Source organism: Lissotriton helveticus, chromosome 2_1, assembly GCF_964261635.1.
Source record: "Lissotriton helveticus chromosome 2_1, aLisHel1.1, whole genome shotgun sequence".
Lineage (NCBI taxonomy): Eukaryota > Metazoa > Chordata > Amphibia > Caudata > Salamandridae > Lissotriton > Lissotriton helveticus.
In genome coordinates this window covers 552498212-552525380 of record NC_136059.1, presented here as the reverse complement: position 1 = coordinate 552525380, position 27169 = coordinate 552498212, and the positions used below count along the sequence as shown (strand labels likewise).

At 43.5% G+C, this 27169-nt stretch overlaps 1 long non-coding RNA gene across 1 annotated transcript in view; it reads left to right on the top strand.

Moving 5' to 3' along the window:
• The window catches only part of LOC144819422 (uncharacterized), a 419348-nt gene extending 403025 nt beyond the window's left edge, over positions 1 to 16323 (top strand). Inside the window, exons 2-3 of the long non-coding RNA XR_013607358.1 lie at positions 12931 to 12994; positions 16176 to 16323. This is a non-coding gene — a long non-coding RNA (uncharacterized LOC144819422). The remainder of the gene's footprint in view (positions 1 to 12930; positions 12995 to 16175) is intronic.
• Positions 16324 to 27169: the final 10846 nt, after the last annotated feature.

The window sequence follows — 27169 nt, the reverse complement described above, 5'->3', positions numbered from 1 at the left end:
TATTTAAAAAAATCATAGTTATCCCAAATGCCTGCCCTTAGGATCTACATTAAATGCATACATGTTTTAAACCAAGTAGAAACATTGCCCCCTTTCGCGTACAGAACGCTGTACATAACGTAACACCGAAGCTTTAATGCGACGCGTAACGTCAAAGCATATTCGTACCGTATGCGCGGGTACACGCTTTGTATGATAAGCAGTACAAACTATGGTGTGATCACCCTCTCAGTGACAAATCAGAGCTCAGGGCACACTAAGGACAATGATTACAAGTGCTGACTCATTGCAGATCCGATTCTGGGCCTGCCTCTGCGCACATGATAAGACCGCCCCCATCTCTCTCTGTTGTTAATTGTTGGTGCACACACTCATACTTGCACATGCGCGGTGCACGCCCGCCCACACTACCCACATCCCACCACCAAGCATGCTTGCTGTCATTTAGCCTGGAAACCAATACATTAGCCAATGTGATGTCCCCCAGGGCCATCATTCTTATAGACAGTGAAAACGCTACCAATGACGGCCCTGGACTTGGTTTGGTCAGCCCCCGCGGTTCCCATATAATGCGGGCACTGACGTGAGCATGCTCTCTTTTGCCTGCCTCTGCTGCAATGACAGACAGACTGTCGAAAACACCCCAAACCAAGCAAAACCGCAACCTTTCAAGACACGACAAAAGACGACAGAAACAAAGGTAAGAGAAGATGTCACAACATCAGCCTCCACTGTAAATTGTATATGCATAATACTATTTTTTTATCCTTCATATGGCTTTCCTACCCCTCAATGGTTTTAAATTGTACTTACATAATTTAAATATTTCTTTATAAGTCACGAGGTCCTATACACCTCTAATCCTAAAAATTGTGCCATAATAGGTTTGATAATATGCTCTATGGAATTCCAATCGAAGCTCATGTTAGATGTGAAAGACATCTGACATGAGCTTCAATTGGAATTCCAGAGAGCATATTGTCAAACCCATTATCGTCACTTTAGCGACACTTTCCTGCCGATAAAGTGGCAATAATTTTTGTCGCCAAAGGCTTGATATTATGGCCCAGAGTGCGTAGCATACAGCAGCTTCTCTGTAAAATGTAAAATTACCTCCGAACAGTGACAACAGATAGGTTACAACAGTCTGACAAACAGATCATCAACCTTATTACGCCACTTTTGAGTCACTTTTAACATGGGTAAAGTGATGCAAAGAGCTAGTAAATCTACGTCTTTTTCAACAAAAAATCTCAACTCCAGACTGTGCGACACAGTTTTAATGTTGTTTTCTCTCTCTCTCACTCTCTGTGACATCATTTCTCTATCTCTCTTAAACTTAGACACTGCTGTCTACTTGGACGTCTAGAAGATCAGCCCACCTGAAGTTGTGAACTCCACTTCCTAATGTGTTTGGCGCAAAGTTTACACAACGGTAAGCACAGAGGCATAGATCTATAAATCCTTGATAGGAATCCATTGGAAATAATTCGGCATAAGGGGCGTCAGTAACGCAGTAGGCACTTCCATATAGACACCACTTGAACACAGCACTACAACAAGTAAAATTTACCAGGTACACTGCACTCGTAAAATTGTAGTGTTAACTTTATTTCTGAAACGAGAGAGGTCCATATTATCAACCCTTGATGACAAAATTATTGCCACTTTATCGGCAGTAAACTGCCGCTAAAGTGGCCATAATAGGTTTGATAATATGCTCTATGGAATTCCAATCGAAGCTCATGTTAGATGTGAAGGACATGTGACATGAGCTTCGATTGGAATTCCGTAGAACATATTGTCAAACCCATTATCGCCACTTTAGCGACACTTTACTGCCGATAAAGTGGCAATAATTTTTGTCGACAAAGGCTTGATATTATGGCCCAGAGTGCGTAGTGCACAGCAGCTTCTCTGTAAAATGTATAATTACCTCTGAGCAGTGACAACAGATAGGTTACAACAGTCTGACAAACAGATCATCAACCTTATTACGCCACTTTTGAGTCACTTTTAACATGGGTAAAGTAATGCAAGGAGCTAGTAAATCTACGTCTGTTTCAACAAAAAATCTCAACTCCAGACTCTGTGACACAGTTTTAATGTTGTTTTCTCTCTCTCTCACTCTCTGTGACATCATTTCTCTATCTCTCTTAAACTTAGACACTGCTGTCTACTTGGACGTCTAGAAGATCAGCCCACCTGAAGTTGTCCATCCAGTGGCTGCAGTGTTTGGCTGCAAGCTTTATACAACGGTAAGCACAGAGGCCTACATCTACAAATCCTTCATAGGAATGCATTAGAAAGAAGTCGCCATAATGGGTGTCAGTAACGCAATAGGCACTTCCATATAGACACCACTTGAACGCGGCACTATAACAGAACAGGAATATACGAGTCACACTGCACACGTAAAACTGTAGAGTTACCACAACTTGTAATGCTTCAGCTCATTTACTCACATCTACATAATTCTAAACTCTAATTTTGTTTTTTCTTTTGCAGATTACCAATCGGACACTTTTTGGAATCCATTTCACAATTTCTTTATAACATTGTTTAACCTATTTTGCCAGTTCTAATATAGTTATAATTGAGTTTCGTTTATATTTATTGTTTAATAAAAGTTAATTGAGTTTTGTTTATATTTATTGTTTAATAAAAGTTAATTAAAAAAACGACATACTTCTTTTATTTTGTGGGGGAGGGATATGTCGGTCCACAATAAAAATAATGTTGGAATACTATAGTAAGATATTCAAGACTAGGATTGAAAACTACTGAGTTCTAACTAACTGATATAATAAATACAACGGTGAGAAACTACTAAAATGGCAGTGGACGGAGTACGTAATCAACGTTTGGCGCTTCGGCACTACCTTTCAAATAAATATATAAAAAATATGACTATTAATACTGTACAAAAGTACAGCACCGGATGAATTACATGAACAGGGAAAAGAATGTGACAGATTTACTAACTGATATAAACAAAGGTTTGCTTGTTGAACTTGAAGAAAAAAACGTGAACTTCGAAACGACGCTCAGCATGCGAAGAGAGTACAACTGCTACACCAAAAAAAAGGAAAGCTTTACATACAAAAGGCGATACATTATCGCCGCTTTTATCGATAGGAAACTGCCGATAAAGCAGCGATAATGTGCTTGATAATAGGCCCTTGTAACTTCCCATAGTAGCCCATGTTCTGATCCTAACCTAGGCTCCTATGGTTATTCACAAGTAAATATTATCAAGCCCATTATCTCCGCTTTATGAGCAGTTTCCTGCCAATAAATGCGACGATAATGTATCGCCTTTTGTTGACAATATAGACCATTGCTCTTTTTTTTCACCAGTAAACTTAGATGCATATTATCAAGGACCGGTGTTAAAATTATTGCAGTTTTATTGGAAAGAAACTGCTGATAAAACAGCGATAATGAGCTTCATAATACGGCCTTGTTATTTCCCATACAACCCCATGTTAGCACCAGAACATACGCTTCTATGGGAATTTACAAGGATGTATAATCAAGCCCACCCTCCCAACATTAATAAAAAAACTCCAGACAATGCAGGTACCCGGAGCTGGAAGGTCATTTTACATATCACTGCCCCAGAAATGTGGTGTTCCCCGCGACGTGTACGAGGAGCGAGAGAGAGAGACCTCAAAACATAAATATTTTTTTTAAAAATAGACTCGAGGGGTACCGCCCCCCGAGACTGCGGGGTGTAGGACCGTATCCCCCCGCATACTTCAAAATAAAACCAGAGGAGTGCCGTTCCCCAGTGCTCTGGACACCTTACCTTACCCCCTTTATGCAGAAAAATTGCCCCCGTAATTTACCCCCCCGGGACCTAATGAATAAAACAGACTTCTACTTTTTTTTCAGCTTTTCCACCGCGTACAAGTACTGCACGAGTACCCCGCCATTTTTTTTTTTTTTAAATAAAAATTGAGACTAAAGATCCATGTACCACCCCCTGACCAAGACTATAGACGCAGAATGTTTCTACCCTGCCCCCTCTCCTTATTTCTCAACTTTGTTTTACTGTTTTCTTGTGACTCTGCTCTTCCGACAAACAACATGGCTGCCAATACTTCCTGGTTTGGAGTATTGACAGCCAATAAGCATGCAGCTCCTGCTCGTAATTGTAGGTATTTACATACGTGTATGCCACGATTTTAAAAAATAGAGCCTAAACATCCATGTACGACCCCCAAGCAAGCCTAGAGGGTCAGAATATCTCTACCCTACCCCCTTCCCTTATTTCTCAACTTTGTTTTACTGTTTTCTTGTGACTCCGTTCTAGCGAGGCACAAGATGGCCCACAACATTTCCTGTTTTTGAGTGTTCACAGACAGTTCCCAGCCAATCAGCATGCAGCTCGCGCTCGTAATTGAACAGATTTCAGTACGCGAACTGAACTCTGACTCTAGATATCGCTATGATTTTACTTGCAATTTTCTCAGGAACTACTGAACCTATTTACACCATTTAACAAAAAGCACAATCTGTGAACAGAACTCTACCTCTCTGCCAAATTTCATGAAATTCCATTCAGCCGTTCGGGCTGTAGCCCTGGCTAAAGGTCCCTAGGGAAAATTGCATGGGGAAAACACGTTTTGGGACCCCACTTTTTTCTCTGCCCCCACTTGACGAATCACCCCCAAACTTTCAGGGAAGGAGCGGAACCGAGCAGCCATTTTCTGGAGAAATTCACGAAGATTCGTCCACCGGCGCCAAAGTTATTCCAAATAGAATGTTGTGGATTTCCTATGGAAACTAGGTACTAACTATAACTACCCACTGGCGACTGCCAGGAGGTAATATATGAAACAAACAACCAACTCCCACAGCAACACCATGGAAGAAGACACTGACACAAAGTAGTTCAGGATTCTGCATCTTCTTTATTTGTTCAGGTCGCCCTCAATCCCAAGCACAAGGAGAGACGAGTTTCAGCCTCCAAGAGGCCTTTATCAATCTATATATATATATAACCAACACAGGGTCCGGTAGCTCAGGGCTTTGCCTTGCGGCGGTCCGTCGTGAAAACCGGCATTTCGAAATATAAAACTAACCCCTTCTTCCTCCGAAGAAAAGGTACTCCAGACTCACCAGGATGCTGTACTTTGTTTATTTATGCAACAAAAAGCCACACACCGACGCGTTTCACCATTAAGGCTTGTTCACCGTGGAGCAAGTCATGTTTCACTTCCGTTTACATATGGTCATACCCACACATAGAAACAGGACTCCCGCATTCCAGGTACACATTGTTTTTGTCTGCCACATTTAAATGGCTAAAACTCAGTCTTTTACATCCCGGCTTCTGTTTATTAATTCAAAGCCTCTAATGCACATACAATTTAATGGGTTTGGGTGATAATTCAAAAGCAATGAAATTCATCATCCATTAATACCACAATGTCTATTCAATTTGTCAACTTCATTAAGTGACAAAGCTCATTGCCAGCCACCTCAATGCGGTCTGTAATATAAAACCATTAAATGTCTACTTCATTGCATATTCACACACGTGGGAAACATAGATCATTATCTCTACACCACTGAAGTTGTCATTGTTTTGCCCAAGTGGGCATAGATACCCGCAATGCATATAACCACCAATAATACATATAATTCATGCATGGTGTTCCCATTCCAGGACTGGTTAATTTCCAATATTCCTGCCTTCTGCATATTAACACAACAACACCACCAATATGGCTCCAGGATCACCTTTTCACAGGTCCAGCCCCAGTGGGCAATTACGATTGTCAAATACATAAGCATTAACCAATAATCCCACTTTCTATATTACAAGTAGGCTAATATTGTTGCTCTAGTGGGCCACTTGACTTGCTGATTCTGAAGCCAAGGATAACGATATTGTTCTTCATGCGATGAGATGAATCTTAGTCTCAAAAAAAACATTTAAGTAATGTGCTGGCTTGTTTAATTACGGGGAATGCAACATCCTATTTGTAAAAAGAAAAACGAACAAAATACCAGAAATTAAACAAAATAATTTTTTGTGATATTAGATAAGAAAATCTATATACAATTAAAATACTGCTATTTAGATATTCAATTAGGAAGTCAAAATTGTATAAACCACTGTTCAATCAATATTTAAAATATAGGATTCTTAAACTTTTGTCTAGTTATCAACAATCAATTTGTTGCCACACACTACGACCCTAGATGTATGGGCAGTTCTTCACTGGAGTTTAAACCTGTAGGCATTAATGTCTCAAAGTCTATAATATATTTAGATTCTATGACCCTGAGTTGGCGCTCTCTATCGCCGCCTCAAAGCTGTGGTTTTACAGCGTCCAAAATGACATAAGAAAGTAATTTGTTAGTCTGGCCATGCATCGCCTTGAAGTGGCGAGCTACAGGGTACTGCTCATTGTTGTTCCAAATTGCCCTTTTATGCTCCAAGATTCGTTTTCAAGCCCTGTGTTTGGTACGCCCTATATACATTATTTTACATAGGCAGATCATACAGTATACACAGAACTCTGTATAAGTCAAAACTCCCCCGAATCAGGAAGTCCCTATTACTGTTGGGCACTCTGATCTTAGTGCAACTGCTACTGCTGATGCACGCTTTACAGTGCATAAATAAACAAAGTACTGCACCCTGGTGAGTCCGGAGTACCTTTTCTTTGGAGGAAGAAGGTCTTTGTTTTATATATATATATATATATATATATATATATATATATATATATACGCACTGAAAAAAACATAGGTTTCACACATGTTATAGTTAGCTGGACATTACACTCATACAAAGCCATTGATATTCCCCATTATAGTTAGTTCAGCTTACTATAACTCGCGTGCCCGCAATGCACTGCTGATGACGTCACATATAACATGACTCATGACATGGTCAGTGAACATCACTCATGACATCACTGATGACATCTCAAATGACATCACTGATGACATCACTGATGACATCATCCAGTGAATGTTTTTCTGAAATGTAAATATGTTTTCCATATGTGTATCGCAAGGTCGATGGAAGAATAACAGGATAAATAAATGTCTCAATGGATCTTTGTAAAAATGATTGCATAACTGACTTATTAAGTGTATCTTAGTGAATACATGTATTAGCGAGTAATGTTTATATATGTAAATATCTGTTTCAGTGTCTCACTTTGTCTATAATTGGCTCCATGGGTTCATGAGTAGCTACATAAGTGTCTATATGAGTTATTAGTTGGCTTTTTGAGTATCATTCCATTTGATAACTTTATTTCGGTCATAGACCATAAAAGTGCAGATAAAATACATACATGCGCTAAGATGAAATGCATAAATAGTTAAGAACATTGAGTTAAAAAATTATTAAACAGTAAGTTATCAAAAGAGAAGGAGGTAGCAATCAACAGAGTTTATCACAATTAATCAGGGTAGACCTTCTGCGCCACATACCATAAAGGAAGCGGGAAACCGAGAACACAATAAGGGGGGAGGTGTCATATCTTAAGATTCTGCAGGCTTGTGCACATTGCTTTAGTCCCAATTTCTGCACAGCGGTGCCAGCCAGCATCTCTGTATTTTACTATATGCTGGGCAGAAGAACAGAACATGGAGAATGTCTTCTTTACTGCTTTTACAAGCTGGGCAGATTCCGTCTTCTCGTCCTGCCCATGTACAAGTCAATGCCCCAATGGGCAAACAGCCATGTCTTAATTGAGTGTACAATTTTCTTGCTAGTGAAGGCTGTATTAAGTCCAGGAATTCCTCCCTCTTGGGTGCGAGTTTTACCTGGAGAAATTCTATAGTCAGCCTGCCCATGGTTGTCGAGCTGTATAGCAAACTAAGGTTGTAATGTCTCAAAGAGGCCAACAGCTCTTTTCTCTGTACCACTGGGCAGCTCACCTCCGGGGTCTCCCATAATTGGTGCAGGCCAATGTTATATGCAAGGGCTTTAATGTGTAATAACCAAGGTGTATTCTTGCTCTTCAACTGCTCCCAAACTACAGAAAATTCGGCTCTATAATCCACTAGCTCCGTTACTGTCCAGAGCCTTCTCCAATATAGGAAAGGTCGAGCGGCTATCAGTTCTGTAATGGGCTCTAGACCTAGATCTAATCTCAGGGGTACGAGCGGGGTACTCTGGGGAAGACCCACCAAGTTCCTCATGAAGGCCTGCTCCACCCAGAGTTCTGCGGCATACATCACAGTTGGCCTAGCTTGGGCACCATAGATCATGAGGGGAGGGGCAACTGGCTTGAATTGTTTTTTTTTTTAAACTTGCCTATACCCCCTACGATCTGCGAGAGCCTCAGGGTGGATTTAGATACCTGTGGACGCCAACCAAAATCTTCAGTTAGGGTGACGCCCAGGTAAACAAAAGTTCTCACCCGTTCAAGCGGGGTACCATTTAGCACGGGACCCGAGCGGGTGTGCCTCGGGGGACCGAAGATCATGTACTTGGTCTTCTCCAAGTTTATCTCCAGGCCCCTCGAGGTGCAAAAGGAAACAAACCCGTCCAGAACCCGCTGGATGCCCGTTGATGTTCACGACAACAACAGAGTATCATCTGCGAACATCAGAGCGGGCACCCGACCTGTGGCCAACCACGGGGCATCACTATCCCTAACACTAGCTAATTCCCCCACCAAGCCATTGATGTAAAGACTGAAGAGCGTAGGGGCCAGGGCGCAGCCCTGTCGTACACCTCTAGTTACGGGAAAACGGGCTGATAATTTTCCGTTCTTCCCACATCTCACCTGGGCATAGTTCCCTGCATGAAAACGCTTCAGGACATCTAGTAGATAGGGCGGGAGGCCAAGTTCTTTCAAGACCCTCCATAGGCTCTCCCTGGGCACAAGGTCGAAAGCGGCCGGCAGGTCTACGAAGACAAGGTAGAGGCTGCCACCCTCTACTTTTACTGTCTTCCAGAAAAGGACCTGCAGCCTAAAAATTTGGTCCAGGGTTGAGATTCCAGATCTAAAACCGGCCTGGAGGGTGGTTAATATTTCGAACTCCTCCATCCATCCCAATATTCTGTCCAGGAGGATCCGGCCCATTAGTTTCTGGGTAGTATCCATAAGACTAATCGGCCTATAATTCGATGGAACTAAAGGGCATCCCTTTTTAAAAATGGGGACGATCTCAGCGCCCGTTCAAGAGTCCGGGAGCTTAGCTCCCCCAAGGACCACTTTAAACAATACAGCAAGGTACGGTGCCCAGATTTTTGGCTGGGATCGGAAAAGGTCACCTGGTAGCCTATCGAGACCTGGGGCTTTATTCGGGAGCAGCCTAGCAACCGCAGATTTCACTTCCTTAAGTGAGATGCTCTCAATATTTCCAGAGCCCGTCCTCTCTCCAGTGTCCCAGTGGGACGTCTGGTAGCCCAAGCCCAAGGCCCCCCGCAGTCGACACTCGTGCGGGGGGTTTGTGGCCAATGGGGTCCCAAGGGCACTGTCTGACTCTGGTATCCGGGCCCTGTTTGTATATTCAAGAGTGCCAATCTCGGGACTTGTGTAAAGCGCTGCAAAGTGCGCCTCCCAAACTGAGGGGGCGATATTTGGTAGGAGAGTTTCTCCTCCCTCTCTCGCGCCAGAGCTTACTATTGCCCAAAATAATTTGGAATCCTTTGCCAGGAGGGCACCTCTCAGTTCTTCCCACCTGGCTTCCTCCCACTCTCTCTTACCCCTGATGATCTCCTTTTTGTATGACAGTCTTATTGCCCTGATGTTCGCTTTATCTTTGACTTTGATTGCCGCAAGGAGCTCCTTTTTTAATTTCTTGCAGGCATCATCAAACCAGAGATGCGTCTTAGGAACGCGCCGCTTACTTCTACTTACAGGGTGGAACACTTCACCCAGCGCCACTGCTAACTGCCTATGTGTATCTACTGCATGCTGCCCAGAAGTCGAGTCACCCATCTGGGTTATAAAAGGAATTGCGAGCTGATATAGTTTTGCAAGCTGTGTGGGTGACTCTACTAAGTGAGGCCATTTAACCCTCCTTCTATTATTAGACACCATAAATGGAGAGAACTCCATATCAGGGTTAAGGACAGCATTTGTTAGACCAAATGACCCGGGTTTGAAAGTTAAAACCAGGGCATTGTGGTCACTATCATGCCTTTGCACAACCCTAAAATCCGTCAGCTTATCCCAATTTTTCGCTTCAACCATAACATAGTCAATGATGGAAATCTTGTTTGCCCTATTAAATGTGGCTGTGCCTGGGCGGTCGGGGTCCAATCTTCCATTGCACGCCCGCAGGGACGTTGCAAGGGTGAAAGATTTTATTTGTAGCGCTAACGGGGTCCATGTCCTGACTGGAGTGATATCAGGGTCGAGGATATGCCACAGTGCATCCATTTCATCTTGTTCACCCAGCTCCAGGGTCCCCAGCGGCTCAAATTGCCAGTTAAAATCACCGCCGAGAATTATTGCAATGGAGGGGTCTAGCGCAAGGATAAAGGAATTAAGGGCTTTAATTGTATTTGATTCTTGCCCGTTCCTCGATGGCCTCGAGTAGATATTTATTATAGCTACTTGAGGTTTACTTGGAGGTTTTAACAAAACACATTGGATATCTCGGGAATTTGTTTGGATTTGAGTCGCCTGGATACCCAAATGAGAACCTATCCAAATAGATAACCCACCCGATGGACGACCTTTGCCTGTAGACACTGCCACAACATTATAGGTTGCAAAGGTCGGGCTTGTGCTCTCCTCCAATGCCCAGGTCTCTTGCATCAGGCAGATGTCGTGTGTCGCCATAAAAACGGCCCACTCCGGAGTAAGCAATTTATTTTTTAGCCCTGCTATGTTCCAGGAAACCAGTTTTAGACATCCTTCTACTATTTTTTCAGGGTCATTTACTTCCTTGTTCCCCTTATCACTATTCTTCTCCCTAGAAGACCAGTGGGTTATGAACTCCTCCCTGGGGATGGATAATGGGTCGTTTTCCTGTGTTACCCCTGCCCTTCTAGGGATTTCATTGGTATCTTGTGGAGGGGGGTTTCCCTTAGATCTGAGTCAGTCCACCTCTTCCAACACTTTTTGAGTATCAGTATGAGTGTCTGTTGGGTAGTATTACTTAGTGCATAGATGCATGAATGAGTGACTCACTGTATGTGTTTTGAAGACAGCATATATGCAGGACTGTATGAGTGCATGAGTGTGTGTATGGGTGTGTTAGTGAGAGATTGACTGTCTCGATAGTATATTTATGAGTAACTACATATGTTTTAATCTACTATATATGAGTATTGATGTATATAAGTGATTATGAGTGAGAGGTTGGAAGAGTTCCTGTATAAATAAATATGTGTTTCTGTAAGTGATTGTTTAAGAGAGTAAGTATATGTTCGTTTCTGTAAAAGTAAGTGTAGTGCTGTGTATATATCCTGTATATGCAAATAAATGGATGTTTGATAGTTTATTTGCATGTGTGTGAGTAAGTCTATGGATGAGTGTCGGTGTCTAACAGGATGTATAAGTGTATGAGTACATATGATGAGTGAGTACATGTATAAGTGACTATATAGAACTGTTGGTGAATGGGGGATGTGTATGTATATATATATATTCACACAGCAACTTGCTCCTTCCGAACCTCTGGTGACCCGTGAAGGGTGGCGTGCACGCCGGTGGAGTCAACCGGCAAACAAATCCTTGATAATGTTCAAAATTGACGCACGCTCTCAGGACAAAAGGTCAGAGTCTTCAGTGTACAAACAAGGTGTTGTTTAATCCACAACGCATTTCGCCATTACGATGGCTTGATCATGTGAGACTAATACGTGCATCTCATAGGGTACATATTGCGAAAGGGTTGAGCAACACAAACGAAAGACTCTCAACTGAGACAATGCATCAAAACAAATGTAAATGCCGTATTGTATAAAATATACACATCGTAAACGATATACTCCGTAGTAGACATATTTCTTGGTCATAATATAAGCTGTACACATCAAATATCAAAATACAACTATCAATGTACTTTGAAATACAATATGTCCGTTGTCTTACAACAATCATCCGTGAGGGAAGGGAAGTCTTAGTGTTGCCAGAAAGGAATTCTTACCATGCAATTGCGAAAATCCCCATAAATGTATATAGAATGCAATTATGTGTTTCATTCAGTGCAATTTTGTTTGGCATGATGAGTATGTGTGTGAATGAAAGGGGTTTAAGTTTTTCTTTGTCCTTGTAAAGTTGTTGATTTGAATGTTGTGTGGCCGTGTAAATTCAGTGTGTTTCATGAAAATTGTATATATTGATGATGTATAGAGATACAAATTTGTATTAGTCATTTGTTCTAATGTGTCAAAAAACTTTTTTCAAATCAATTTAAATAAAAGCAACTAATAAGCCTAAAATGGTTTGACGGTATACCCGCACATTTTTCTTGCAGGACTAAGTTACAAACAAATAGCAGTATTGGCAATTGTTTTTGGTTGTTCATGTAGTTGTGCTCAGCCTTACTGCTTAGAGCCACACCCTTTATTGTTATACAGGTGTCACAAGGTGAGCAGAGAAGCTTCTTCCCGAAGCAACGAGAAGTCACCTCTGGGCGGGGAGAGTGGATAGTGTACAGCAACTTGAGTGCATAGGAATGTACAATCACCTCCGGGCAGTGGGAGTGGACAGGTTGCAGCAGTCTGGGTGCGCAGAAAAGCGGAATCACCTCCGGACACTGGGAGTGGATGGGCTGCAGCAGTCTGGGTGCGCAGTAATGAGAACTCACCGCCATACAGTGGGAGTGCATGGGGTATAGCACCCTGGGAGGAAAAGAGTGCACAGACACCTCCTTGCAGTGGGAGTTGATGTAATACAGTAGCCTGGGTGTGCAAAGGCATAACACAGAAATATACGTGTGCAGTTGTATGTACTCTGCAATTACTAATTGTATACTATCTTTCAGATCACTAAACTTGAGGGTGCACTATAACCCAGCATGCGGTTGGAAACACACAGGTGGCAAAAAGGTGAGCTGTGAAGATTTTCTCCAGCATCAACACTACCTCTCCTACTCCATCTATTGACTTTGTCTCTCTCACTCTTTCAATGTCTTTCTTTCTCTCTTCCTCTCTCTCTCATTTTTTCTCTTTTTCTCTCTTCCTCTCTTCACTCTTTCTCTCTCTCTCTCTTCCTCTCTCTCACACTATTTCTCTTTCTCTTTTCAAGTTATGAACCCTGCTGTCCACAGTGCAGATTAATAAATCAAGGCCTGAATTTAACACTGTCTGCAGTTTAGACCCAAAACAGAATTCAAGTTGTGACCTCTGCTAAATGCAGTGTTTTTAAACGGTAAGCAGAGCGGCCTAGGTGCACAATGCTTCCAATTCAAATCAAATCAAATAAGCTTTATTCAGGTTTTTTTTTTGTTTAAAACCATAAAAGCAGCAAGTGAAAATACATACATGTATAAATGACTCAGCATATCATGTACAAGGTAAGAAGGAACCAACTATTAAAAACAAACTAAAATCAATTTCACAATTCAGCTGAAAGAAAAAGGTACGTGCAAAATCGAAAAAGGGTAGATGGTTAATGGCACAAAGTTCATAGAATCCCCTTTCACCATGAATTGTGGTTCAATGTCATTTGCCTTAGGGACGGATGGAGTCGGGGGCCAGGATAGAAATCATACAGGTCCCAGATGCAAATGGGGCCATCTCCCTCTTTGGGCAGGGAAGATCGCAGATAGGGGACAATGTTCATACTCTTGAATTTAATTAAAATCAGGTCGCCCGGGATGTCTTTGGGCGACGTACCTAGCCACCCCACCCTCCTGACACTCAGGATTCCACCATCTAAAACAGATGGCAATGGTCTGTTTTGTTTTAGCCAGGAAATGGTTTTGTTTAACAGGTCTTGGTGAGTTTCAAATTTACTCTGACTAGGTGCAGGGACCCCAGAGAGAACAGCCACTTAGGGGGCGGCTTCTGGAGGTAAGTGAATCCGAAGTGCGGTCCTGGGAACTCTATGGGGTACAGGTACGGAGTTAAAAGTAATATTCCGGCTTCTTGGATTAGGTATAGACATAAGGGGTTCAAGAGTTTGAGCTTTCGTACTTGTCGTAGGCTTGAGCTTTTCATTTTTGCTGGGGAGAATGGGGTGGATGGGTGTAGCAGTTTTTTCAGTTGGAGTATAGTTCCTTAGTATTGTATTTTCAATACTGGTCAACCTGTCTCCCAGGGCGTTGATTTTTGTGACCAGGGGTGATAAAGCAGATATTAGCAGTTGCTCGATCTGGGCCAGTAAGGTCAAATGAAGTGGTGATACGGAGTCAGGTATTCTGTTCACGGCCTCAATCGGCAATAATAAAGGTGGGTTGGAGGGAGATAATGAGGGGCTAGTACACATTTTGTCGGCATTAGATGAATTCTCAGTGTCATTGTCTTTTTCCTCATCAGCATCTCTACCCGCTATAGGGGGGGTAGATACGTCCTGGACGTAGTTCGTACCACACAAGGCATTCAGCTCCTCCCAGATGGACATGTTGAGAGAAAATCAGAGAAACAGTACAATGTGAGATCAATGAGAAGGATAAATAAAACAACTCGTTGAAGCCAAGTGGGGAGGCCCGACCCAGCCTCCTCGTGCCTCTGAGGGCCACAGAGGGCCCGCCCTTTGCCCGGGCTTAGCCCGGCGTCCCGCTCGCATCCCGCGGAGCGCAGCAGAGCGCTGCTTTTAGGCGCCTCCTGGCGCTTCCGTGGTGTCAAAAGAGCAGCGCCGCCGCTAAGGCTGCCGGGAGATGTAGTCCCGGGGCGGCGGCGCTGTGGGCTGCACAAGTGGACTCCTGGCGGTGGCGGCTACAGTGGGGGCCTCCTCGCCTCCCCCCCTTCACCAGAAACGGTAAGTTCAAATGTCCCCCGCGCTCCGCCGAGCAGAGCGCTGCTTTTAGGCGCCTCCTGGCGCTTCCGTGGTGTCAAAAGAGCAGCGCCGCCGCTAAGGCTGCCGGGAGATGTAGTCCGGGGCGGCGGCGCTGTGGGCTGCACAAGTGGACTCCTGGCGGTGGCGGCTACAGTGGGGGCCTCCTCGCCTCCCCCCCTTCACCAGAAACGGTAAGCTCAAATGTCCCCCGCGCTCCGCCGAGCAGAGCGCTGCTTTTAGGCGCCTCCTGGCGCTTCCGTGGTGTCAAAAGAGCAGCGCCGCCGCTAAGGCTGCCGGGAGATGTAGTCCCGGGGCGGCGGCGCTGTGGGCTGCACAAGTGGACTCCTGGCGGTGGCGGCTACAGTGGGGGCCTCCTCGCCTCCCCCCTTCACCAGAAACTGTAAGTTCAAATGTCCCCGGTAAGCAGAGCAGCCTAGGTGCACAATGCTTCCAATTAAATGCGGTGCGAACAAACGATATTGTCCTGCATAATGACGTGATCTCTCACCTCATTCTGTCTCATCTCTGAATCATTTTAAAGACCTGCTGGACCATACTGTAGCTTTGAGCCAGAGGTCACTTCCCTACAGATACCTATTCAGCACAGACCTGCGACAGGGGTGGGATGCATCAGGCACACTGCACACATGCGAATTAGCAATATTGCCAAGTGTTATGTTAATTTGTGATCTTTGACCTCATTCAGTCACATCTCTGTCTTATTTTAAATACTATCTATAACATAAGGTAGGCCAGCCTACGAGCAGCGCTGCCCTACAGACTCCTGTTGTGGGTGATTCTGCGGGAGGGGTGGGGTGCACTACCCTGAGTGTGCATGTGAGAAAAAGCGATCTTGCCTTCCGTAATGATGTAATCTCTCACATCATTCAATCACATCGATCTAATTTTAAGGACCTACTAGGCCATACTATAGACCACAGCCAGCAACAAGCGCTGCTCTACAGACATGTGACGTTAGCTTTTAGGACTCTTTAGTTACTTCCTTACTGAGTGTACATGCACACAGGCTCCCGCCACTGCATTACACGCGAACATTAAGCTTCTGGCATATGCTCTATTCCTCTGTATATAAACATTAGCATGATATATTATTATTTAACCTTGTGTTTTCTCGTGCACTCCAACTCCTTTTTGAACCACGATTATCACTAATGATTGATCGTACTTCAAAAACGAGGATGCACTAAACTCCTATTTTCTATCAAGCTTAAAATAAACATTAATTTACCTGCAAACGTTTCCACCATTAAATTACTTCTCTCTTTACAGAAATTAGTTGATTGGCTAAACGGGGCTGAGCGGGAACTCTCTCCAGCAATTATGCCCTGAGCATTCTAACACCTTCCATGGCAGTATCAAGACACTGTTCCATTGTGGAGACCTGCTCTTCCATACAAATGTATCCCGGATTCGGAGCCTGCACCAACGCGTCGTGGGACACACCAGTGGTGGCAGGTGAGCTAAGAAGCTTCAGTGTGCAAGACCTACAATTGAGCACATTGCGGGGTAGGGATTGGGGTGCAGCACTCTGGGTGCACAGGTACATACAAGCGATTTTCCACTAAGTAATAATGTAGCACTATATTATTAAACAACGGTGATCTCTGGCTTAATTTATTTAATGTTAAGGACTTCTTAAACCACACTCTATCTCGCAGATCGCTGCGTCCTAGACAAGTTCAAGTTCAAGTTCAGAAATTTGTATAGCGCACTACTCACCCAGAGGGTCTCAAGGCGCTTGAGGGAGGGGGGGAGCTTTACTTATCGAATATCCAAGTTTTTAGTTGCTTTCTGAAGGAGAGATGGTTCTGTGTAAGGCGGATGTGGGTGGGGAGAGAGTTCCAGGTTTTGGCCGCTAAGTAGGAGAAGGATCTTCCCCCCATGGTGGATCTATGGATGCGTGGAATTGCGGCGAGGGCTTGATTGGACGATCTTAATTGGCGGGTGGGGGTGTAGAAGGACAGTCGCGTGTTGAGGCATTCGGGTCCTAGGTCGTAGAGGGCTTTGTGTGCGTGGGTAAGGAGACGGAACGTTATTCTCTTGTTCACGGGGAGCCAGTGGAGGTCTTTCAGGTGAGCGGAAATGTGAGCTTGACGGGGGATGTCCAGTATGAGTCTGGCTGAGGCGTTTTGGATGCGTTGGAGTTTTTTCTGTAGTTTGGCTGTGGTTCCGGCGTAAAGGGTGTTTCCGTAATCCAGTCGGCTTGTTACCAGTGCGTGGGTGACCGTCTTTCTTGTTTCGGTGGGGATCCAAATGAAGATTTTTTTGAGCATGCGTAGGATGTTGAAGCATGATGATGAGACGGCGTTGACTTGTCTGGTCATCGAGAGGGAGGAGTCCAGGATGAAGCCCAGGTTACGTGCGTGATCCGTAGGTATGGGTGCAGTTCCCAGGGCCGGAGGCCACCATGAGTCGTCCCAGGCAGAGGGGGATGAACCTAAGATGAGGACTTCCGTTTTGTCCGAGTTTAGTTTAAACGTCTGTTCTTCATCCACTCGGCTACTTCTTTCATTCCTTCGTGTAAGTTGGTTTTAGCGGTATTTGGGTCTTTGGTGAGGGAGAGGATCCGTTGGGTGTCGTCTGCGTAGGAGATGATGTTGAGGTTGTGTTGGCGCGCGATGGCAGCAAGGGGACTCATGTATACGTTGAAGAGGGTGGGACTGAGTGATGATCCTTGAGGTACGCCGCAGATGACTTCGGTGGCTTCTGATCTAAAAGGGGGGAGGCGGACTCTCTGGGTTCTTCCGGTGAGGAACGAGATGATCCAGTCCAATGCTTTTCCTTGTATTCCGACGTTGCTGAGGCGTTGTATGAGGGTGCTATGTCGAAGCCTGTGTCGAAGGCTGCGGAGAGGTCAAGGAGGATGAGGGCGGTTGTTTCTCCATTGTCTAGTAGAGTTCGAATGTCGTCTGTTGCTGCGATGAGGGCGGTTTCGGTGCTGTGTTTGGCTCTGAATCCGGACTGTGAGGGGTCGAGGGATTTGTTGGATTCAAGGAAGGCGGCGAGTTGACTGTTGACGGCTTTCTCAATGACTTTGGCTGGGAATGGGAGGAGTGAGATGGGGCGGTAGTTCTTAAGTTCAGTGGGGTCTGCTGTGGGCTTCTTCAGAAGGGCGCTGAGTTCGGCATGTTTCCAGCTTTCCGGGAAGGTAGCGGAGTTGAAGGAGCAGTTGATGACGTCGCGGAGATGGGGTGCAATTATGGAGTCTGCTTTGTTGAAAATGTGGTGGGGACATGGGTCGGTTGGCGATCTTGAGTGGATGGAGTTCATCAGGCGGATGGTGTCTTCAGTGGTGATTGGGTTCCAGTCGCAAAGGTTGTTAGAGTGCGGTTTTGGTTCAGAGGTGGGTGGAGTGGTCTGGTTTTCGGACTGGATTTTAAACCTGTTATGTATGTCGGCGATTTTGTTGTGAAAGAAAGAGGATAGAGAGTCGCAGAGATCCTGGGAGGGAGTGATGTCGTTGGTGCCGGAGGTGGGGTTGGTAAATTCTTTGACTATGGTGAATAGTTCCTTGCTGTTTTGGGTGTTGTTGTCAAGGCGATCCTTGAATGCTGATTTCTTGGTGGATCGGATCAGTTGGTGGTGTTTGCGGATGGCGTTCTTGAAAGTGGTCAGGTTGTCAGTGGTTGGGTTTTTTCTCCAGGCTTTCTCGAGGGTGCGACAGAACTTCTTGGATTTCTTAAGGTCATCGTTGAACCAGGGGGCTTTTTTGCTACCTTGACAAACGAGTGACGAACAGTAAACACTAAAGACTGAGTGCAATAAGCCGACACTCTATCTCCTCCTGCCTCTCTACTTTTAACGCTCCCTCCCCTTCTCACTTCCACCCACTACCTCTCCTTCCATTTTCACTATGAACCTTTAATTCGAACTAGCTTTTTTTACCTCTTCGACATAGCACACATTCTTATGTTTCATCTTTGTTTTGCAGGTTACCTACGCTGCTACCACTGTAGTCCATCCCACGTTTTGTTTATTATACAGTTCTGTTAAAGTTACATTTCTATTTATTTATTTCTATTTTAATAAAGGATAATTAAAAAAAAACTGAGTGTATAGGTCTTCTTTTTATGACAACATTTGACTATTATTTAGTGTGATAATCATCTGCTACTGAAGATTTTAAAGTCAATACTATTTAACATTACAGTGCTCCTACAACAAATAATGTAAGTAACTCTTAGGCACATAAATCCTGAGTAATTATACAAGTACAAGAGTTCTATGAGTGTATCACTTTATAACACCATAAGTACTGCCTGTGTGATTACAAAACAAATAAGGCACTGCCTAGCACCACGAGGCTTCAGAGACTGCCCAGGCACACCCTGCATATTAAAATAAAGATCCTGAATATGGCAATCGCCGGACTTAAGTTGCCTCAAACTTCTCGAACAATTATTAAATAGTTCTCGGGAAGGTGGCCGTCTCCTAGACTACAAAACATCTCTGTACCCTTCTGCGCCCAATTCACATGTGACATTAACACAGTACTTGGGGGAATAATTACAAGGAAGCTGTTAAAATTATACCCCATAATTTGTAAAAGATTTACTAAGAAGTGTAATACCGGGGCTAACTCTTTACCAGCTCTTCAACCTTTTCAATAAGAGGCTGCAGCTGCGATTAACGGTTCCTATGGAAAATTTTGAAAACTCAACCATACTTGATGTTTGGATTAGAAAAATTGTGTGCTGAACTTGTGCCATGTGTGCTCAATTGAGTGTTCCATGAACTATTACTATGGTAACAGGCAGTAAGCAGTTTGGGGGTAGGGTTCAAAGGTGCTGGCTGTACAGAAACAGTCATATTTACCCAAAGTCCTCTACATGATGGAGGAGAAAGCAAACAGAGACGAAAGAACACTGTGTACATTAGGAGCAAAAGAAGTACACAACTCTTCGAATTAACCTCAAGAGAGGGCGCAAGCAATAGCCACTGGCATTACACAAAACCCCATGTACAATTTGCCTACTCTGTACTCAACAATGGGCACTTCTTTATCGATCCCAATCAGACACTGCTGCTTCACGTTTCACAGTGTGCTCTTCACTAAATCCTTCGTGGCTATTTAAATGGGAGACGGGATTGTCCACATTCCAAAACTTTGTGGCATATTTACAAGGACAGCATTAAAATTATCACCGCTTTAGTGGCAGCAAACTGCCGCTAAAACGGCGATAATGGGCTTGATAATCCTTTGTTGTCTTACCGGGAGATTTTTTCTACACTGCTGTTTGCTATGGTAGGGTGTGAGCCGAAGCTCCCGCCCTGCCATAGCAAACTTGGTTTAGATTTTGAAAGAGAGAACAAGGAAACCTGCTCTCTCTTTCAAAATGCAAAGCAGATTGCTTTTCCCCACGGGGTGCTGCATATAGCAGGTCCCCGTGTGGAAAAGTAATGGCGGCTTCAGAAGGACGCCGGGAGCTAGCTGGGACCATAGAGACATTGGGGCTCCACCCACAGTTCCAAACGTTGTATATACGGCCATGGGATGGGATTCAGGGGAAGAATAAAAATTAGTAGTAGGTGACAATTTTCTTTACAGTAAAATGAGGAGTCTACAATGGGCATATTTACAAGGACAGCGTTAACATGTTCTGCTGTAAACCTGGGCTTCTATGGAAATTCTCAGGAATTCTCAAGAGCCTATTATGCAACCCATTATCGCCGCTTTAGCGGCACTTTCCTGACGCTAACGCGATGATAATTTTAACGCTGTCCTTGTAAATATGTCCCCAAAATCACGAGAAATACAGCAATAATTCATGTTCGCAAGTGAAAAGCTTCTTAATATAAGACTGTGGACTTAATATATCAATCCACCTCGCATATTAAACATGCTTAAGGCCACTTCAGAGCAGATGTTAGAATCCGGCAGTAACCGCAATTAGCGAGAGTTTTGCTATCGATCCTCAAGTCCAGGGCCACCTTGGAAATACAACCCTATTGTCGTACCTCCCTTTTCCATGTTCTATTGTCATAGGAACACCTACCTTGCCTCTGGGAACGCCTACATTGCAACTCATTGGAGATGCGAGGCGAGCCATTAGCCAACCGACTGCTAACATGCATTAATGCATCTTAGCGTCGCCTAGTAAACAGGGCGATATAATTTTCACCACATTTTTGGCTTTTTTTTTAAAAAATGCGTCAAAATGGCCCTTGTTATTATACCCTCAAGTTTGCTATGACAGAGCGGGAACCTTGACTCCCACCCTGCCATAGCAAACAGCAGTGTCCATGGGGTAGGCACCCCGAGACACAGCAGGAGCCGGCCCTGGGGAGTGGTGTTCTCCAGGGCCCTCGACTACTCCAGAATGGGGCCACACGGCCCCCCTCCCACAATATAAAAAGCCCCAGAGGGTGGTGATCCCCAGGGCTTAGAGCGACCTTTGAGCCTCCCCCACCTAGCGGTCACCGGGGTTGAAGGGGGCCTTTAAGCCCCCCCTACCCAAGTATTTTACTGGGGGAGTGCCTTTGAGCCCCCCACCCGTTTATTTTGTACCACTGAAGGATGGCGTTCCCTGGGCTACGGGGCCCCTCTGGACCCCCATCAAATGTAATATTTTAGACCCCGGTATTTGGCCCCCCCAGTAGCTAATTTTTAAACAAGCACTGGAGCCCGCGCTTCGTTTTAATTTTTTTTTACGGCGGATCCATGCACCCTGCGCACATTACTCCGTTTAAAAAATAAAAATGTTTTGGGCCCTGGGGGTCTTTGTGGGACCCCCTAAGCAGGTCTAGAGGGTCAAGATATTTCTAACCTGCCCCTTTTATGCATTTTGAACACTAGTTCCACTGATTTCTTGACCCTCGCTTCTACCGAGCCTCAAAATGTCTGCCAACACTTCCTGGTTTTGAATGTTGACAACCACTTGACAGCCAATTAGCATTCAGCACGTGATCGGGACAGTACGCTTAGGGTGCGCTCAGGATGCGCGGACCCACCCCGGCCATAGATATATATGTACTTTTAATTGTGATTTTCTCAGGAACTACTGAACTGATTTACACCATTTAAGCAAAAGGCACGAGTCCGAACCAAGGACTACCTCTTTGCTAAATTTGTTGTAATTCCGTTCAGCAGTTCGGGCTGAAGCAGCGATGAACGGTTCCTATGGAAAATTGCATGGGGAAAACATGTTTTGGGACCCCCCTTTTTTCTCGGCCCCCGCTTGATGAATCACCCCAAGACTTTCAGGATAGGAGCAGACCGGAGTGCTTCACTAGTTTTAAAAATTTGCAGAAGATTCGTCAACCGGCGCCAAAGTTATTCCAAATAGAATGTTGCGGATTTCCTATCGGCTCAAACTGAATGGAGCCAAAACAGAGCTTATGCTTCTGGGCCACCAACTAACATCTTTACCCAAGTCCATCTGGCCTCCCTGTCTGGGTGACCTTCCCGCCCTGAAGACGAAATTAAAAGCTTAGGGGTGTGGTTTGAGCGGGACCTGACTTTCAGGACCCAAGCTAAGAAAACAGCAGGCATATGTTATGGCCTACTCCGGTCTGTGCGGAAGGTCCTTCCACTCCTGCCTTTCCATTCCAGGAAACTGCTAATCCAGGGGTTAATATTATCCAGACTGGACTATAGCAATGCCTTGTTTTTGGCGGCACCCGAAGCAACCATCAACACCCTCCAACGTGTTCAGAACTCAGCAGCTAGGGTGCTCACCGGCTCCTCAATAAGATCTTCGGACAGGCCTGCACTGAGATCTCTTCACTGGTTGCCGATTCGGGAAAGAATTGTTTTTAAATCTCTCTGCATAACCCACAAGTCACTTCAGGGTAAGGGACTCCCTATTCTTAGGAATTTGATTTGCCCTTACAAAGGTTCTCGGACTCTCTGTTCTGACCTTGAAAATCTGGCCAAGATCCCCAGAGTGAGGAAGGCGCGCTCTGGGGGCCGTCGATTCTCGGTTAATGCGGCAATACTGTGGAATGCCCTTCCTGGCATGATTCAAACTGAACCCAGCTATCTGAAGTTCCGGAAGTTTGTTAAAACATTCCTTTTTCCCAGTGAGCCCTAATTAACGGTACCCGCTTCAGTCTGCTTTTTGTTCTTTAGCGCTGGGACGCTCTCGGGAAGCCATGCGCTTAATAAATCAAATTTCATTTCAAAATAGGTCCTAACTATAACTACCTACTGGTGACCGCCAGTAGGTAAGGTAAGTGTGGAATATATATATATATATATATATATATATATATATATATATATATATATATATATATATATTACCTACTGGCGGTCGCCAGTAGGTATATATAGTTAGGATTTTTTCTCTATGGGATTTTTGAAAATTCTATGTCTAATAACTTTGGCGTTTGTGGACGGAATTGGCTGAAATTTTCAGGAAAATGGAACATTTTGTTTCTGAGCAGCCACTGAAAATTTGGGGGGGGGTTTGTCAAGGGGGGCTGAGAAAAAAGGGGGGTCCCAAAACGTGTTTTTCCCATGTTAATTTCCATAGGGCGGTTGGCCCCACTTTTAGCCCGAACGGCTGAATGGATTTGCACGAAACTTGGCAAAATTGTAGGGACTGGTAGCCCGATGTGCCTTTGCTAGGTCTCAAGATATGTGCTCCAGTGGATTTTGAGAAATTAACGTTCAAAAAAAGATATATATCTGTAAGCGCGTTCCGGGTAGCGCTCCGGTTCGCGTACTTGACGCGTAACGGAACTTCGCGTAGCGAAGCTGATTGGCTCTCCGGTGTCTGTCAACATTCTAAACAGTCCGGAGCGGCCGCCATCTTGTCTCTCGGTAGGATCGAGAGACAAGAGGAGGCAAAAACAAAGGGGGAAATGACCATAAGGGGGCATAGTAGATCCTCCCTGACCCCCTAGGTTTGATGTGGAGGCTTTAAAAGGGCCCCGCGGGGCAAAAAAATATATTTTTTTTTTTTTTTTTTTTGCGTGGGGAGCGCCCGGTACGCGCACCGGGAAGCGTTCTGGGGAGCGTACTATAAGGAAAAAAGAATGATAGACTTTTCAAATATTGTATGTTAATTGATTGTTTGTTTTGTTGATTTTTTTTATTTCTTTATTTTTTAAGCAATTATTTATTATTGTCATTGTGTTTCAAAATTTTATAAAATGTCTAACATTTCACTGTCTGAAATGTCGTTATTTTCATTGAACATAGCTTGTAATTTTTGAGTGTGTAAAATGTCCTCATTTTCAAGGAGGACATCTACTGATTGCACACATTGCAGTAGTTCTTGGTCCCAAGTTTCATCCATAAATTCAATGTCATTTGGATCAATGATTTCTTGGTTGGTCTCTGCAAGGACAATTTCAAATGAAACTTTCTGTTCGCCTTCCATTTTGTCTGAAATTTGCATTAAAAAAATATATATTAGTAGAGATAGGGCACTGTTGGGATTAATTTTAGATAGGCAGTTTTAACAGTGAATTTATCTTTGGGCAGTGTATAGTATCAGAGTGGAAGTAGGAATATAAAAAAGTGTATGTGATTTAACGTAAGTAAATTCATAATTATACAAGAGAAGCCTAAGTCCATCCATAACTATAACAGAGAAGTCTATCTAAATCTATAACTACTACAGAGGGATAGTATATAACTATCAGAAAAAGTTTACCATATTAACTTAAAGTGCACAATATACTTCAGTTTTTAAAATAACAACTTACCTTTAAAAAGAAGTTGAAGTTATTAGTGAAAATCCTATTGAAATGTACACCAGGAAGTAGTAGTCAAAATGGCTGTGTTTCCTTCTCTTCCTTTATATATATTCAGGTACATAACCAATCAAATGTCAGGTAAAAAAAAATAGAAAATGAAAGTAACATTTTAATTGGTTGTCAATTCCAACACTTCAGATGTGTTTTGTGAAGTAATTTACCTCAGGGTATTTAGAGAGGTCTACAGGCTAAATGGCTAAATGGAATTCCAACCAAATTTGTGAAAATGGTAGGGATTGGTATGTAGTATGAGCTAATCTATATTTGGTGAAAGTGTCTCCAGAGTTTCTTCTGTAAATTACTTTCCCACCTTTTTTGATGGAGCGCTTCCCGGTGAGCGCCCCGGTACGTGAACCGGCAGCGGTACGGGAGTCCACCATTTTGTGTTTCGGTCGAATTAAGATACAAGATGGAGGGCAAATAATGTTCAGAATGGGTAGAAGGGGGCACGGTAGACGTATCTTGACCCCCTAGGTTTTCTGAGGGTGGCTGAGGAGGCCCATATGTGCGGAAAAAAAACATTTTTTTAAAAAATTTCGCGCGGTTAGCTTCCGGTTCGCGTACCAGGTAGCGCTCCGGGGAGCGTACTTTGTTGAAAATTTGTGAAAAAAGTTAGAGTAAAATAATAATTGTGAGTGATCAGATGTAGGGTAGCTCTGAGAAGAGCTTTTGGGTTTATGGTACATTTAGGTACTTATAAGTAGGTACCAATGCACAGTCTTAAATTCAAAATGAAAACTCTGTTGCCCTCATCTGAGAAGTGAACTCCATCTCCTCTGTAGATATCTTGCATGTAGTAACGCAAGTTATTGTTGTACATGGAGCCCATTCCATGGTCTCTCATGTAAGCTGAAACAGATTTGTTTACATGCTTCCTCGACTTCTCAATTTGTGGATAAAATTGGTTCGACCACCTCCATTTCTGTCTTTGGCATATATTTGAATATACCAAGGCAGTTTGAGGAAAAAGTGCCATCAATTGCTCAAAGGTGTCCTTTAAAAGCATTTCCAGACCTACCCCAGTCAAAGTGCCCAAGTCATTTCCTCCACAGTGCACAATTAACAGGTCAGGTTTAGGCAAATGCATAAAGGTTTTCACCAATGGTATCAATTGGTGAAATTGTAATCCTCTGTGGCCAAACCACTTAATTTCCACATCTTGTAAATTGAGGTTAGGTAAATTTCTGTTCTCAGCATACCTTTGAGCCCAGTAGATGTAACTATGTCCAACAATCCAGACAGAAAACATGGTGAGAGGAGGTTCTGCTGCAGTCAGATGAAGTGTGGCAATGAAATGGGAGTTGAAAAAATAAGAGTTTAAAATGAAAAAAACTGTGGAGTTTCTGTGTTAAGGAAGCAGTAGCAGTGATTGGTGGATTTTGATTGCTGAAAACAGAAAGTTAGGGTGCATGGATGTGTTGTTTGAAAGGTGTAATTTGAATGGTCAAGAAAAAATCATTTAATGAAAGATTGCACTGGATACGCAAGTGCACTGAGAGTTCAGAGTTCAATTGAAACATTGTTGTGTGAACTTGCAAACATGAGAGGTCTTTCAGGAGGTGGTTGCTATGCAAAAAAGGCAGAAAGGCCAGAGGGGGGAAGGGTGTTGATTTGAAAAAAGTGAGGGAAGAGTTTTGATTGGGTGACATGAGAGATATGTGTGATGAGTTACAGCATTTCTGTGCTTTTCATAGCTGCAGACTCTGGAGTGCATACCTTTTGCTCTGCTAAAGACAATTTGGTGTGTTTCTGAGACTGTTTTGAAACTCATAAAGTATTTGCTAAGGTGAGAAAAGATTCATTTAATTTAGGTAGAGAATAGTATGGTTTAGGGAGAAAATTATGAAGAAAGTTGTGTATTTAAAATGTTGCTTTGTGTCAAGTGTTTTACAAATAGATTTTGTTTCTTTGTGTTACATAGCCATGTTAAAAGTGATGCAAAAAAAGTGCAAGGGTCTTACAAAAATGCTTTCATGTGTCTTAGGGTATTTTAACTCACTTCCCCATGAATGTATGAATATAATTGTTTTACAAGATGTGTTTAAAAACGTTTTTAAAAATCAATTAGGTTTCTTGATATGTACTGCTAGAGTTTCATAGGTTGCTTGGGGCATATTTTCAAGGCTTTTGACTTCCTTTGATGTAATTTTTCCCATTTTAATTTAAGACCTTTCCCTGTGGTGCAAGGTCCTTGTAAATATGCCCCCATCTGTGCTTGGCAAATTTAGATTTTAATTCTTTGACTAACATAGCCATGTTAAAAGTGACCCAAAAATTTTGCAAGGGCCTTTAAAAAACGCTTTCATGTGTCTTAGGCCATTTTAAGTCATTTCCCCTTGAATGTAGGTATCTAATTGATTTAGTTGATGTGTTTAAAAACGATTTTTGAAATCAATTAGGTTTCTTGATATGTACTGCCAGAGCTTCATAGGTTGCTTGGGGCATATTTATAAGGCCTTTGTGTCTCTCTGATGTTATTTTTCCCATTTTAATTTAAGACCTTTCCCTGTGGTGCAAGGTCCTTGTAAATACGCCCCCATGTGTGCTTGGCAAAT